Below are 14,540 nucleotides of genomic sequence, written 5' to 3'. Positions count from 1 at the left end.
CCAAGACCATGAATGGCTGTGTGGGTGTCTTGCCTATGACATGTGTCCTAATGTGAAGACGGAATCTTGGGCGTGGGTAAAAGCTTGCAGTGCGTCTCGGCCCCCACCCTATCCCAGGATCCACTTGGACAGGATACCTGTTTGCGGAAGGCACCTTTTGTTTGTATGGTTTGAGACTAGAGATGATTGCTGAGAATTGTTATTGGATAAACAAGAGTGCTTTGGCCCCTCTGGGAAATGTGGTGGCTCCTGAATCCAGCAAACAATAGATCAGAGCAGAAGCCTGGTGTCCTGGGGAAAGAGAAGTAGGAGGAGAGAAGACCCGCAGCTCCCCTGGTGCTGGGCCCCAGGAGAGCCCTGTCTGGGGCCTTAGCTGGAAGCAGAGCCCGAGATGGGCCCTGCATGTGGTTTAATTGGGAGAGTGAGTCCCAGGGAAAGAAGGTGGGAAAGCTGGTAAATACAGGGGTGTGTGCCAAGTGATCACTGTCATGGGAGCCATGCAGGAGACCCCTCAGCATGATTTGCTGCGTAGCTGGAAGGAGGGAGTTGTCACCCATCTGCTTCCCTCCCGCATTGGATAGGGTCACCTGTTGGTGGATTTACTCTCAAGTACTTCCAGGTATGTGCGAGCCTCAGGGAGGCTGAGCGGTGGGTGCCAGGGCAGGAAACAGGGCACTCGTGCAGAGAGGCAAGGTGCCTGCCGGGTGTACCCACAACAATGATGGAGTAGATGGATGGGGCAAGAGGGTGCCTGGCATAGGGCCCAGACCCCTCATCAGCTCCTGCCAGCTCAGAGGTTCAGTGCCTTCACCTGGAGGACAGGCCCTGAGGCGTCAGAGAGCTCAGCCTTGGGCACTGGCCTTGATGCTACAGGGGACCTCAGACAAATGACCACCTTCCCAGGCCTCAGTGTCCTTGTGGTGCAATGACACAGACAGACCCCTCGAGGGGGTCACTGGGAGGAAGAAGGGCTAATGGGCAGCAGAATGGCTGGCAAATCTGCATGGAACAAGTCAGAGGGAAGTTACCGTCCGTCTCTGGGCGGGGTCGCCCAGCGGCTCCTGCACTGCTTTTCCAGTGTGACCTGCTCAGGGCCTGGCCAGGCCACCATTGCTCTTGGCGCTCCCCGTGGTTACACCTGGGTCCCTCCTTTGATTCCACTGCAGTTTTTCTCTCTGACGGCATTGGCCTGAATGCCACTTCTTTTTCTCTCTCTGCCCTTCTCTGGGTCTCTGATGCTTCTGCCTCAATGTGAGGGTCTCCCTGGCTTGGCCTCTGCCTCTGGGTCACTCGCTGGACCTCTGTGGGTGTGTACAAGTGTGTGAGTGTGTGTGTGAGAGCGTTTTGTGCTAAAGGGTGACAGGGAGTGTGGGAGTTACACGTGTGAGATGAGTGTGAGTGAGCATGTGTGAGATGATGGATGAGTGTGATGGGTGAGCATGAGCACGTGCACCCGCTTCCCGCACAGCCGTGCCACCCTGTCCTAGCAGGTCGGTTCCAGCCTCACCTTCTTCTCCCGTGTCTGACAGCCACGATGCCCTGCTCATGGGCCTGTCTGAGACCCCTGGTCAGGGAGAAGGAAGTGGAGCTGGGAGAGCACACTGAGGACCACATCCCCACGCTGGCTTCCCTGGGCTGGGGGTGTTTGTGGTTCTGCCCCATCCTGAGTGTGAGCATCTCCTCAGGAGCTGGACCAACTCTCCTGGTCCCTCCCACCCAGCATTTGAAACAGAGCAGTGACTCCATAACCTGCCAGTGAAACAACATCAATTTAATGCTAACCATTCAGCCCCTGTCTGCATGGGTCCTGTGCTTCCTGATGGGCAGTGACAGCTGCGGCAGCAGCTCCTGTCTCCTGTGGGCTTCTACCTTCAGGGCTTCTACCTGAAGGTAGAAGCTTTATGGGGTCCCCATTTTACAGGTGAGGGAGCTGGGGCTCAGAGACAAGAGGTGACTTGCTCCTGAGCACACAGCTAGGAAGTGGGGAGGGAGGGCTGGAATCCAGGTCTCCTCCAGCAGGATCCTCGGGAAGCTGGCTCAGGTCAGTGCGCTGTGATCCCAGACTCGCGGCCTAATGTATAACCGTGGGGACAGCAGAACTGTGGCTGCCTGGATGTCAGAGCCCAAAGAGACTCGAAACATCCTTCTTCTCCAACCCGGATGGAGAAGTTGAGGCCCAGACAGGTTAAATTGGGGGCGAGTAAGACACATGCCCTTGGAGTGTGAGGCAACGTGCGAGTGCTGAGTAATCCCGAGGCCTCTACGGAAATGTCACGTTTCCAAAAGCGCTCAAGCCCGGGCCCCTCCGGGAAGAGGCAGCAGAGAAATACGTGCTAACGAGCCTCTCCCAGCCTGCGGGGGATTAGAAGGAGAAGAAAAAGATTTTGAACAACAAGAGGTAGCTAGAAATGGTCCATTTCCACGGTGCCTCCTCTCCCTCCAGTCCCAGTGCCTGGAGTCCTGGGGGTCAGGCTGGGGCTTAGAGAAGGGCTGGCTCAGTGCCCTCAGTGCAGATGAAAAACACTAAACCTTCTCAGCAGCTACTCCCCTGCCTTGCACCCCTTCTCGGGACTCAGGAATCATCCCTGGCCCTGCTCTTCCTCTCCCCTCCCCCAACCCATTCTCTACGCCCCAACCAGGGTGATCATTCCAAATCCAGATCTGATCTTGTCCCCATCTTCTTTAAAAATCTGGTCACTAGCTGTCCCTGCCCCAGGATAAGAGGGCCACCCACCTCCCCACATGCTAGGGGATCAAATAAGATAATACTTGTAAAGTGCTCAGATGTCGCTTTCCTTTGAAGTTTTCCTCAAGGAACATTAGTCATTTTTGCTTGGAGATCTGTAGTGGTTGAATGCCTCCCCACCCCTACCCCCACCAAGAAAACATCCAAATCCCTGGAGCCCATGAATGTGACCTTATTTGGAAAAAGCATCTTTGCAGATGTAATTAAGTTATGGATCTTGAGATGAGATCATCCTGGATTACCCAAGTGGACCTAAATCTAATGACAAGCGATCTTGGTCGTTCACAACCCAGGCTCCTGAAAGGTTGGTTCTCTCTACGTCTGCGGGAAGCTGGAGATGGCCAAGGTCAACACCATCAGTGGGCCTGCTGCTGCCCCTGCTCCCTGACCCCCAGCCATGCCGCGCTCTGAGCACGACCTCATCACTTTGCATATGCTGTTCCCTCTGCCGAGCTCTTCTTTTCCCTTGTGCACCTGACAAACTATTACTCATTCTTCAAGACCCTCTTCCCCTGTCACCTGCCCTGTGAGATCTTCTCTGATCTCCAGGCAGGGGTGGCCCCTGGGAACCCTGCTATGGGGACAGTCTGTTCATCTGTCTCGCACTCTGGACAGTCCCTCACAGGTGGACAACGTGTTATTGTCCATCCCCTCACTCTGCTTTATATCTCTTCGTAGCGCTTTCTGCCTGAAATGATGGTGTGTAATCATTTGTTCCTAAGTCTTGTTCCTCTCCCATAGACCGTGAATTCCACTGGTGCAAGGATCTCGTTTTGTTTTGTTTTTTAAACTGCTGATGTCCCCGTGCATAGCACCAAGAAGGCCCCTAGTAAGTGTAATCCTTTCTATAGCTGCTACAAATTTCATGTCTAACCAGTACATATTTGTTAGCTCACAGTTCTGGAAGTCAGAAGTCCAAAATGGGCTTCACTGGGCTAAAAACTACAGTTAGCAGACCTGCATTTTTTCCTGGAGATTCTAGGGGAGAATCTATATCCTTACCTTTGCCAGCTTCTAGAGGCCACCCACATTCCTTAGCTCCTGGCTGCCTTCTTCCATCTTCAACGCCAGCAATATTGCATCTCTCACCGTTCTTTCATAGTCATACCTCCCTCTCACCCCAGAGCCAGGAAAGGTTTTCCAATTTTAGGGATCCGTGTGATTAGATTGGACCTACCTGGATAATCTCCCCATCTCAAGGCCCTTAATCACATTTGCCAAATCCCTTTTCCATGTAAGGCATCACAGTCACAGCTTCTGGAGATGAGGATGATGGCAGGCTGGGGGGACAGTGTTCTGCCTGTCCCTGGAGGCTCCTGCTACGCTCTCCAGGCAGTGTTTCTAACCTCGATGCTGCACTAAATGGCACTAGCAGGTTAGATCGAGATTGTAAAGCATTTTAAAAGTCAGTGAAAAAGGTGCGCTTTTTTTTTTGACAGAAAAGAGGCCCTTGAAATCTTCTACTGCAAGAGAAAGCTATAACGGAACATCCCTCCTGTGGCTCCCCCCTCCTCCCTCCCACGTTACCTGATCAGCATTAGCAGGACAGACCCACTGTTCCACAAAGGCTGGTTGGGAACAAGAGGACGACGTGGACCCGGCAGGAGAATGGATGCCTGAGGTTCACGGGATTCATTCCAAGACTCTTCTCCAAACCCTCTTTTTGTTGCCTTTGGAATGTCTCCCAGAAGCACAGTTCAGACTATTTCACTTCCTTAAAAATGTCTATGGTTTTCCTACTGCCTTCAGATTCAATTCTAAAATCCTTAGCATCCAGGATTTTCCTTGGTTGGGTCACAACCAACTTATCTCCTTTAATCTTCACAGGCCTATGACATAAATATGATTATTACGTCCATTTTACGGATGAGAAAACAGACGAGGTTCATAACTTGCCCAAGTTTCCATAGCTGATACAGGGCACTGCTCAAGTCTACACCCACACGCCTGATCCCAGAGCGCTGTGCAATCTGACCTGCCCAGCCTCATCAGAAATCACTGGACGAGTGACACTCCATTGCTTGCCCCTCTGCTTGGATGGGGGTCAAGTTAGCACTGGACCACAGTGGGTGAATCAGGGGAAAGCAAAGCAGGAGGAGTGGGCAGGATGGAGGGAGGCTGGGCCTTTGCCTGAGGACGTGTCTGTTCAAATCCAGAGGCATCCTCTCCAGCCTCTCTACACATGCACATGCGTGCAAACACACACATACAAACATGCACAAATGCACACACACACAGACACACACTTTTGATGGTCAGTGCCATGGGTCAAAGGAATAAATCCAAATGGTGGCATTTCAGATTTTACAAAGTAGGTAAGAGGAGAAGGTACTCTGTAGCTCGGTGGCCTTCCAAACACCCTCCTGCCCCCGGCCACCATCTCGTATCAGAGCATATATGATTCAAAAAGCACAGCGGAGACTGTGGAGAGAGATCCCTGCCTCCTGAACACGGACACCCCTCCCCAGCTCTGGAGTCCACTCCCTGCCTCCCTGGTGGTCCTTCCCCTTCTCTCCTGGTACTTTCCTCTCAACAGATGAAATTCCTCCCACCATAAATCAGAAATAAAGAACAACCCTTCTAAGCCCGTCATCCCTCTGGCAGCCACCTTATTTCCCTCCTTCCTTTCAAGTCATGCTTCCTGCAGAAGTTTGCAAATAGTATTCATAATGTTCACTCCAAGGTAAGGGACAACTGAGAAGGAAAAGGGGAGAGAGTCTTTGCCCAGGATGAGGAAAGGACCTAGGGTAGAGGCAACAGTGCAAGCAAAGGCATGGAGGCAGTGCCTGGGAACAGTGGAGGAAGATGGAGAGCCTGAAGGGTGTCAGAAGGGAAGTCACAGCGAGGCAGGAATGGTAGGAAGGGGCCAGATCACAGAAGGCCTTGAATGCCGAGCTAAAACAGCTACATCTGGGCTTTAGGCTTCACAGCTGTTGGCAATTCACTGGAGCAAATGACGTGACCTGACCACCTACGTTCTTTCAGAGGACTGATTTGCGATAAAAGGGTGGTTCAGGAAAGGACAAGACCGTCAAGGGAAAACTGGCAGAGGGCATAAAATAATAACCACGAGAAGACAGTAGTCCCGATTTAAGTAATGCTCTCCAGGGTTCACTCCAAAGAGCTCTCAGGCCCACGCATGAGGTGCCGTGCTGACTTACACTCAGATTAGAACGTGCAGGTTTGTGGTTAAGCATATCCATGTATTTCTGCAGATAGAGATTTTTATAACTATTAAATAACTCATGCTGGCATTGTTTTCCCTCTTGGATTCTTAAAAAAAGACGCTGTTTACTGCTCGAGTTGTGGCAGAAATAAATCAGCTACTCGCCACACCATCCTTTTTCCAATCTTGCTGTGCCACGTGGGGGATGCCAGGCACAGCCAGGTACCTTTCTCAAAGTGTTCTATTCATTGGAATATGTGTAAGCTTTTTCAAAACCAGACCAAGAACTTGGTCCTTTGGAAAAAAAAATGACAGCTTTTCTTTTATTTCAAAATTTTCTTTTTTCACGCTATTAAAACTCATTTCAAGGAAACAGGTTCAGGGTGGGTTCGAGAAATTCTGTGCCTCACCCATCCTCCCCTCCTTGCTGCCTTTGACTTAACACGCAGTCAGCCCTGCCAGGTGGGAAGCGAGTGATGGCTCTGCTCATAGCTGAGTGAGGACCCGGAGCCCCCAGTGAAGGCTCTGTGGTTGAGATGGCTCTAACCCTTCCATTCATGGATTGCCCCACACTACCTGCCAGCTTCAGATCTGTCTGGACAGGACGGCTTATAACCCCGCTCTGCTATTTTTAGCAGCTGCCAGCGTTTAGTCAGTCTCACTGCTGGCTTGGAGCCCTCTGCTCTCTCCTCCTCCTGCTGACAGAGACTTGCTCACATCTTAGGGCAGGGCACTCCCGTCTCCCTTGCCCGCGTACCCCTCCTCTTTGTAAGTTTCACAGGGCAGGCTTTTAGGGGTCTATATTTCCTTGCTTCTCTTGATAAAAAACCTCCCTCAAGTCATGTCCATTTACTTGGATGTAGCTGGAGTCTTTTCATCTTGTTCACAATTTTGCATTAATGTAGCTGTAAGTAGGGATTTTTACATCAAGTCTAAGTTCAAATATGCCTTTAAACCAAAAAAAAAAAAATTGAAATAGCTTTAGAGAGAATAATATAAAGGAGGACTTAAATGTTAGTTATAAATTGATACTCATTGTTCATCTTTTTTTTTTCATCCCAGAGTCTAGCAGAGTGACTGGCATAGAAAAGGCACTTAATAAGTGCTTGATGGATGAAGGAATGCTTAGGAATAAATGAATAAATTCTAAGGTGTTAAAAGCATGGCGATTAATTCCTCTCAAGGGTAAAACTTGTAAGACAACACACAGAACTTTCTTTAGTAAGTTGTAAATGGTGGAGTTCTCAGGCCGCTCTCCTGGGGTGGGGCCAGAGATGTTTTCAGCAGTTGGGTTGCATTTTAATTGTTGGGATGATTTCTGTCTTAAGTAACCCCAAACTCAGCTCAAAATGGCTTAAACAGTAGAGAAAATGTATCAGCTCTATAGCAAGTCTTTGGGTAGAACAGGTCTAAAGTTCTTCAGTGGCTCAAAACCATCTCTAAGGCCCCTGCTCCTTCCGTCTTCTGCCCTGCCACCCTTAGGGTATGAGTTCTGCCATCACAGGCTAACTCTCCCAACACTGGCAAGATAGTGCCACAGTCCAGCATCACATGCAGATATAATGTCATTCCACAGAAGAAAAGAAACAGTGTCCTCCCATATGTCTCTTTTCGGGAGTACAAAATTCTTTCCTGGAAATTCCCTCGAAGAATGTCCATTATGTCTTTTTGGCTACAGCAGGTCACATGCCCACTCCCAAACCAGTCCCTGGCAATAGAGCTGGCACCACGAGAGTGGCTTCAATCACTCCTGATCTACCTGGAGCCACAGTGGAGGGAGAGACACCTGGACAACATTAGGACTCTGCCAACAAGGAAGAAGGGGGAATTCTACTGGCTAGGTCATCAGCAAGACTGACTCTGGTACCCCTTGAAGGCCAACGCTCTTGTCACTTTTCTGAGGAATTTCTACAAACCTGGGAAATACTTAGATAAATTTCACCAAGAAATTATACCAAGATTAATCGGTTAATGAACAACGTATTTGGGCACTAAGGGCACCCACGCTTTTCTTTTTTCTTACTGTCCCATTAGGCCCCTTTTCATCAGTTCAGTTGTGTCCCATGACTTTTTTCATAATCGGTTGGGAAATATAGTGCCTTATAGTAGGTGCTCAATAAATGGTAGGAACTTGGCTTTTATCCTATAGGCCGCATAATGTTTGAAAAGTCAGTGTTTGGGTGGAGGGGGTGTTACTCTCCAAAGTTTTCCTCTTTTCGATGGTACAGGTGCACTGGGCAGGGCCCCACGTGATGCCAGACTCAGTAAGAGCTTCCGAGGCAGAGTCAAAGCTGCCCCAGAAACGCAGTGACGGAGACAGAGTTTCAGGGTGAAGTGGACCCATGAACATGGCGGGAGGCATGGAGGCAGCCCAGTGCCGCTGAGCCTGTGTGAGCTGCACACCCAGCGGAAAACCAGTTATTTAAATAGAGTCCCTCCCTGTCGTCCGGGAGGTACGAGGCTGCCCTGGCAGTAGAGGCATAGCCGAGGGCTAGAGGAAGAGAGATGAGTGAAATGAGAGAAGCCTAGACTTGCAGAAATGTCAGAGATGGGAGGAGCTCGTGGAGCAGAGGGACCTTTAAGAGGTTCATTGACAAGGCAACAGAAGCCAGGCGAAGTCAGAAGTGACCCAGGGTCACTGAGCTTTGAGTAACAGCTCTAGATTCTGAACCCAGGACCACCTTCTCACTATAAGACACGTATTCTTTCCTACCACTCTGGTCAACTTAAGCAGGAAAGATTTAATGGAAGGATGTCAGGGGACAAGAAATTGTATGTTCTTTTAGAGCAGTCTCTTCTATGTCAGTGGTTCTCAAACTGTATAGGGCATCAGAGCCCTTTCGTGGGCTGTGCCCCCCCAAGTCTGGTACATAGATCTGGGATGGGGCTCAAGAAATACTGGCATTTCTAACAAGCTCCCAGGTGATGCTCAGGCTGCTGGTCCCAGCTCCCACTTTGAGAATCGTCGTCCTACACATTTCCTCAGTTCCTGAAGTACCCACTATTCTTTGCAAATAGCAAGTGTTCAATCCATCTTTGCTGCAATGAATCATATGCTTCAGATTTAAAAGATTATCCAAGACTTAATACATGGATGATGATGACTGGAGGCTGCTAGTCAGTTAAGTCAGGTCTTCCTACCTAATAATTTACATATGACATAAATTAGTCTGATTTCAATCAAACTCATCCCACTAAAAACATTTTACAGAACCCCAAGCCTTGCTGTATTCAGTTACCTGGCAATATGGTGGGTATGTGCTCTGGTGCAGGAATGAAGAACTTTGGGGCATTGGATTAATTTTATCTGGTCTGTAGGGAGAATCACATGAAGTGAGTCACCTTTATGCCTCGAATAGTGAAAATGGAGTGAAAGTTTTGAAAGTCTTTAGTGGCAATGTTGTTAAAGACTGTAATCAGTCAACAGAAATTAATTAATGAGTGCCTCCTGCAAGTCACTGTGAGAGATGACACTGAGATGTAAGCCCTGCCCCAAAGGGCTGGCAATCTGTTTGAGGAGATGAGATAAAGGGAGAGGCTCTTGAGGGGTGTGAGGAAAGCTTAGATATTGGAGGATGCATAAAAGCCCTGCCCACTCCGCCCACTTTCCTGGGGTAAACCAGTGCCAAGCTGGAGTTTTCTGTATCATGGCTCATGAAAGCTTATTGGCACATCTCTTTCCAACTTGGAATCAATCATGAAGAGTATTTAGACCGTAAAAATTGGGCAAAAGCCACAAATCAGGCCTTCCCCGCCCCCACCCTCAAAGAGCCAGTTTCCCAGCACACCAGGAACTCCTAGAGCCTGATAGAGAAGTTCAAGGTGGCTTCCAGGATGTAGCCTGAGAGGCTGTGACTTACTTGGGAAGCCTGGCATGAACTTGCACCTGCCATGGCACCAGGTAACCACAGCAGGTGGCAGATCAGATGGGGCCAGCTAGAGGGCAGTGAGACCACTGGGATGGGAGATGGCAAGTGCGCCAAAAAGACGAGAGGTACGACACCCCTCCCCAACTCTACATCTCCCCTGGGTAGTGGAAGCATTGGCATGGAGGTGGCGGGGGAGCTGGGGAATCTTGCATTTACTGAGTTTTAATCTTGAATTGATCGTGTTTTAAACCAGAAGTGACTAACTTATCTTAAGAGGCAAATTTTAAGTTTTCCTGTCCTTGGTGGAAAATGCGTGTTTGGGAGCCAAGATAACCTCCATTTTACAGGAATAAAGAATATCTTTGAACATTTGAGGACTTGAGGACTTATCACTAAAAATTTCAGACCTGTGACATCATTTGCCTTTGTAAAATGAGATGATGCCAATAATCACAATTTCATGTAGCAGGAATTTAAGGTTTTCTTTATTAAAAGAAATGAAAAGGTTCAACAATGTCTTTTATTTCTAACTTTAGGAAAAGCCTAATTCACTAATTTTTTTCTAAATTGATTTTCTTTTCCATTCTCTTCTTTTTTTTTCCCCGAGGGATGGGGTGGGAATGTTGCACTAGAATTATAGGCAAGAGGTCTGGGGGTCCAGTATTTATTGCCTTTGTCAAATTTCATAAAATAAGGAAAGGTCCTTTAGGGAGGACCATAGATGTGATCTAACCAGCAGCCTCATCTAATAATGGATGAAAGAGAACCTTGGAAGGGGACCCCCTTGCCCAAGGTTGCTCTATTAACAGAGAGATAAGCCTCTGTCCCAGGACTTCACATTTCAGCCCCACTGCTTCCGTGTCGTGGGAGAGAGTGAGTCTGTGGATTTGTAACCACACTAAGTGAGTTTGAAATTCCAGCCAGAGAGCACAGGTTGCTATGATAGCTTTTAAAAAAACTTTTAAGTGACTAAAAGCTCTTTTCCCTTTTAGTCTAAAGTTTCTACTAATGTAAAGAAGTAAGATTTAATTATAGCCCAGTGCGCCCATACTGAGAGGTCCCTACAAAGAGCTTCAGAGTGAGTCTCCCTCTCTCTCTCTCTTTCTAATCTGCTGCTATATTTAGTTTTCGGTTTCATATAACATTTTAGATGATTAAAGTAGTTGGCATTCATTGGGGAAACTCAAATAATACGACAAACATTAGGGCAGCAGTCAAACCATTCTAATCCTATCCCCTGAAACCCACTTCCCAGACCATCACTCTGTACAGTTTGGTGGATATGAAGCAACTTTTCCTCCTGCAGAGCTGCGGTTCTAACACAAAATGCCACATGAAGCTCTGGGGTGGAGGGAAGGAGGGAGGGAAACGGCCCTTTAATAGCGTCTTTGGTTCTAACTATGACAAAAGAGTAAGTTAGGGATGTGAAAATCACCCAGAAACAAAACCCTCAGGCTGACACGTGCTGTAAAGAGATCTGTCCATCCCCGCCCATCAGTTATTTCTTAGATCCCAAGGGTGGATGTCCCTTGAGACATGACTCTCAAGTTGTTCTAGAGGCATCAGAGGTTCTGCAAGAGTTCAAAATCACACTTTAAAAAACCTGTCAATAAATATACCTGAAAGTATTATATTCCATATTTTAATTCACTGTTAAGTTGTCATGTTAACTCCCTCTTGGCGTGAGCACACCTCAGAAAGAAGTTTCTTTTATTCCTAAGCACATACACAGGATTTGAACCTGTGTCATCAATGAGGAAAATCGTACCTTTGTGGTCTTTAAAAAATACAGGCCTGTGGGAAGGGATAACTTGGGAGTTCTAGATTTGCAGATACTAATATACATAAGATAGATGAACAAGCCTATACTGTATAGCACAGGGAACTATATTCAATATCTTGTAGTAACCTATGGTGAAAAAGAATGAAAACAAATATATGTATGTTCCTATCTGACTAAAGTATTGTGCTGTACACCAGAATCTGACACATTATAAACTGACTATAAAAAAAATACTAAATACTAAAAAAATTTAATAATACTAAAAAAAATACAGGCCTATTTATGTCCATGGTACAAAAAACAGGTACAATATTACTTGGGAACGTCAAGCAGAATATTTTAAAATTTAGACATTCAGGCTGACAGCCCAGGTTCTAAAGTTGGACAAGCTTGGGTTTGAATAGCTTCTTATTTGGCCGTGAGCAAGTCAGTTAACCTCTCTGGGCCTCAGTTTTATCATCTGTAAAATGGGGATAACGTTAAAAGACATCCATGTTCTTAAAAGTCCTTTTGATTGTTTCTGTCACTGGGAAATTCTCTTTGGCTACCTTTCTAATATTACCTGATATTTAATAACTGTCAGTATCTAATATCTTTCTAATTATCCTTCTTTGGATCCCAGCCTCCTGCCCCATCTCATCAAGTCTTTCTTACTCTTCTTTTAGGCAGCTCCAACTCCTAGGAATCTTGTTCATTTCTTATGAAGAGCAGCTTGGCTCTGTGCCTCACCACACAAAGCCATGGTACTTTCCCTTATACGTATACTAAAATTTCACCAGGATGCTTCAGTAAACAGAGTCCCTGTCCAGCACTGCCAGCAGCACAGAGGGCCTGGCAGACGCTCTTAACTTACCTTGAACATGATCACTTTTTTGGGTAAGGCTCTCTCACCACCAGCATCTGTGTGCAGGAGGGAACAGTGTGGGGATTTATCATCTTCTGATCTAAATGCTGTCATCTCCCTTAGGAGGCAGAACTGCCTTGCAAGCTGCTTTTATGTGGAGTGATGTTAAAAGCTTGAACTTATACATTTATCCCAATAAAACATTACTCTTATATAAGGGCTCCATGTTGGAGTTCACTAGAAATACAGGGTTCTGTTGATAAAAAACACTTGACAACCATTGACTTGGGGTTTTTCTATTTTCTCCCTGCTAGTCAGATCCGAGACAGCTTCTTTTGTTTTCTTTCACTTCCCTTTTGCGCCACGAAGATGCCTTCTCTCTCTTTAGTACTTACTTTGTGAATCTTTTTCTCTGAAACCAGGAGAATGTTCACATCCTGATATCCAAGGCATGTGGCACCTCTCAGTTTCTCTCAGTCACAGCAGACTTTCTCTTCCCTCGTACAAATGCTTTCCTGGGCTGCATCTGCTGATTTTATAATTATCAGTAACAACTACCTATTTTACGTGCATGGAAAAATAACTTTCCTAAAGTCACAGCATCCTTTAGAACTGATCAGAATTGTAGCTGGGTGGTATCAGAGGTAGACACACTGGTTACTTAACTGAAACAACAACTGAGATTCTAGATATTTTCCCCTCAAAATGAACACAACCTTAGCAATTGCTGTGGAAGAATATATTAATATTTAAATTATAAACATAAAACATATGTAAAGAAACCACTAAAGCAGTACTACTTCCTCCAGGTCAACATGAAAAACAACTTTGTATAATGATAATGGTTAAGTTCCCCACCCCCAATATTAATACAGCACTTTAACAACCTACACGCTCTTCAGTATGTAGTAGCAATCAGAATATTAATTGCAAAATTACATATCTTGAAGAGCAGTCAGAAATGCAAATTTGCCTCTTCAGAAATAAGCTTATAGGAAAAAAGACCCTTTCTTCAAAACGTCACCAATGAAAAATAACGATAATCTAGAATATAAACCCTGCAGGGCAGGGATTTTTGTTGGTTCTGTGCTCCGTCATATCCCCAGTGCCAAGAACAGAATCTGGCACATAGAAGATGCTCAGTTAGTACATGGCACGTGATTACATTAACAATAAAGTTGGATTAGAAATTTAAGAAATCAGAAGTGTCCCTCGCAGGCAATGGATCAAATGGAAAGTAAAAAGCTAGACAATATTGTGCATCTTAAATTGACCCTGAAACAAAATGAATAAAACCCAACTTTTCATTTCTGTTTACAACTGGTTATTATTGGTTTAAAACAAAGCCAGACTTTAGGTGAGAAACACCAAATATTTGGATATATTTTAATTTATAAAATGTCAGAATATACTTCAAGTACTGCACTAGTCTACAGACCCTAGCCTTCTCATCCTGGCTTATGATCCTCAGTGACTATTGTTTTCTAATATTCTTTTAGTTGCGAGTAACAGAAAGTAAACTCCCACTACCTTAAGTAGAAAACAGCGGGGTGGAGATTTACTGGAAGGATTCTGGGGTGGCTGATGGGCTGAAAAACAACCTGTTCAGGTTGACCTTGGGGACTAGAAGGAAAGCCTTAGCCATCAGGACTCTGTCTCTTTCTAAACGTCTGTTTCATTCTCTCAAACTTCTTTCCATGGGATTGGAACTGAGGTTGCCAGCATCAGCAGGACACCTCCTACCTTCCTGTCCTGAGAGGAGTTTTGTTTTCCAGATCTAGTTAGAAGGACCCCAGGGAGGGATGTCAATTGGTTCAGCCTGGATGACATTCCCATCTCATGGGCCAATCTCTGTGCCTGCAGTAGGAGTTGGCAGCTCCTCCTCAGAACATGTTAGCAGTATGGCAAGGGTAGAGCAGTGCCCCTAGAAGAGTACGGGCATTCCCATGTGATGGCGAATGTCATTCATAATGAGAACTAAAGCTCGGGTTTGAAGCCTTCGGAGACAGACCGCCTTCTCTCTGCGGGTTGGCCCTACAGGCTTTCATTTTCAGATTCTGGGCTCACAATAATCTGCTACTTAAGGATTCTGGTTGTCCAGGAATGAGCTAATTATTAAGTCATTCAGCCAA

The sequence above is a fragment of the Vicugna pacos genome, chromosome 15 (genome assembly GCF_048564905.1).
Source record: "Vicugna pacos chromosome 15, VicPac4, whole genome shotgun sequence".
In the NCBI taxonomy this organism is placed as follows: Eukaryota; Metazoa; Chordata; class Mammalia; order Artiodactyla; family Camelidae; genus Vicugna; species Vicugna pacos.
Note: the sequence above shows the minus strand (reverse complement) of the source record.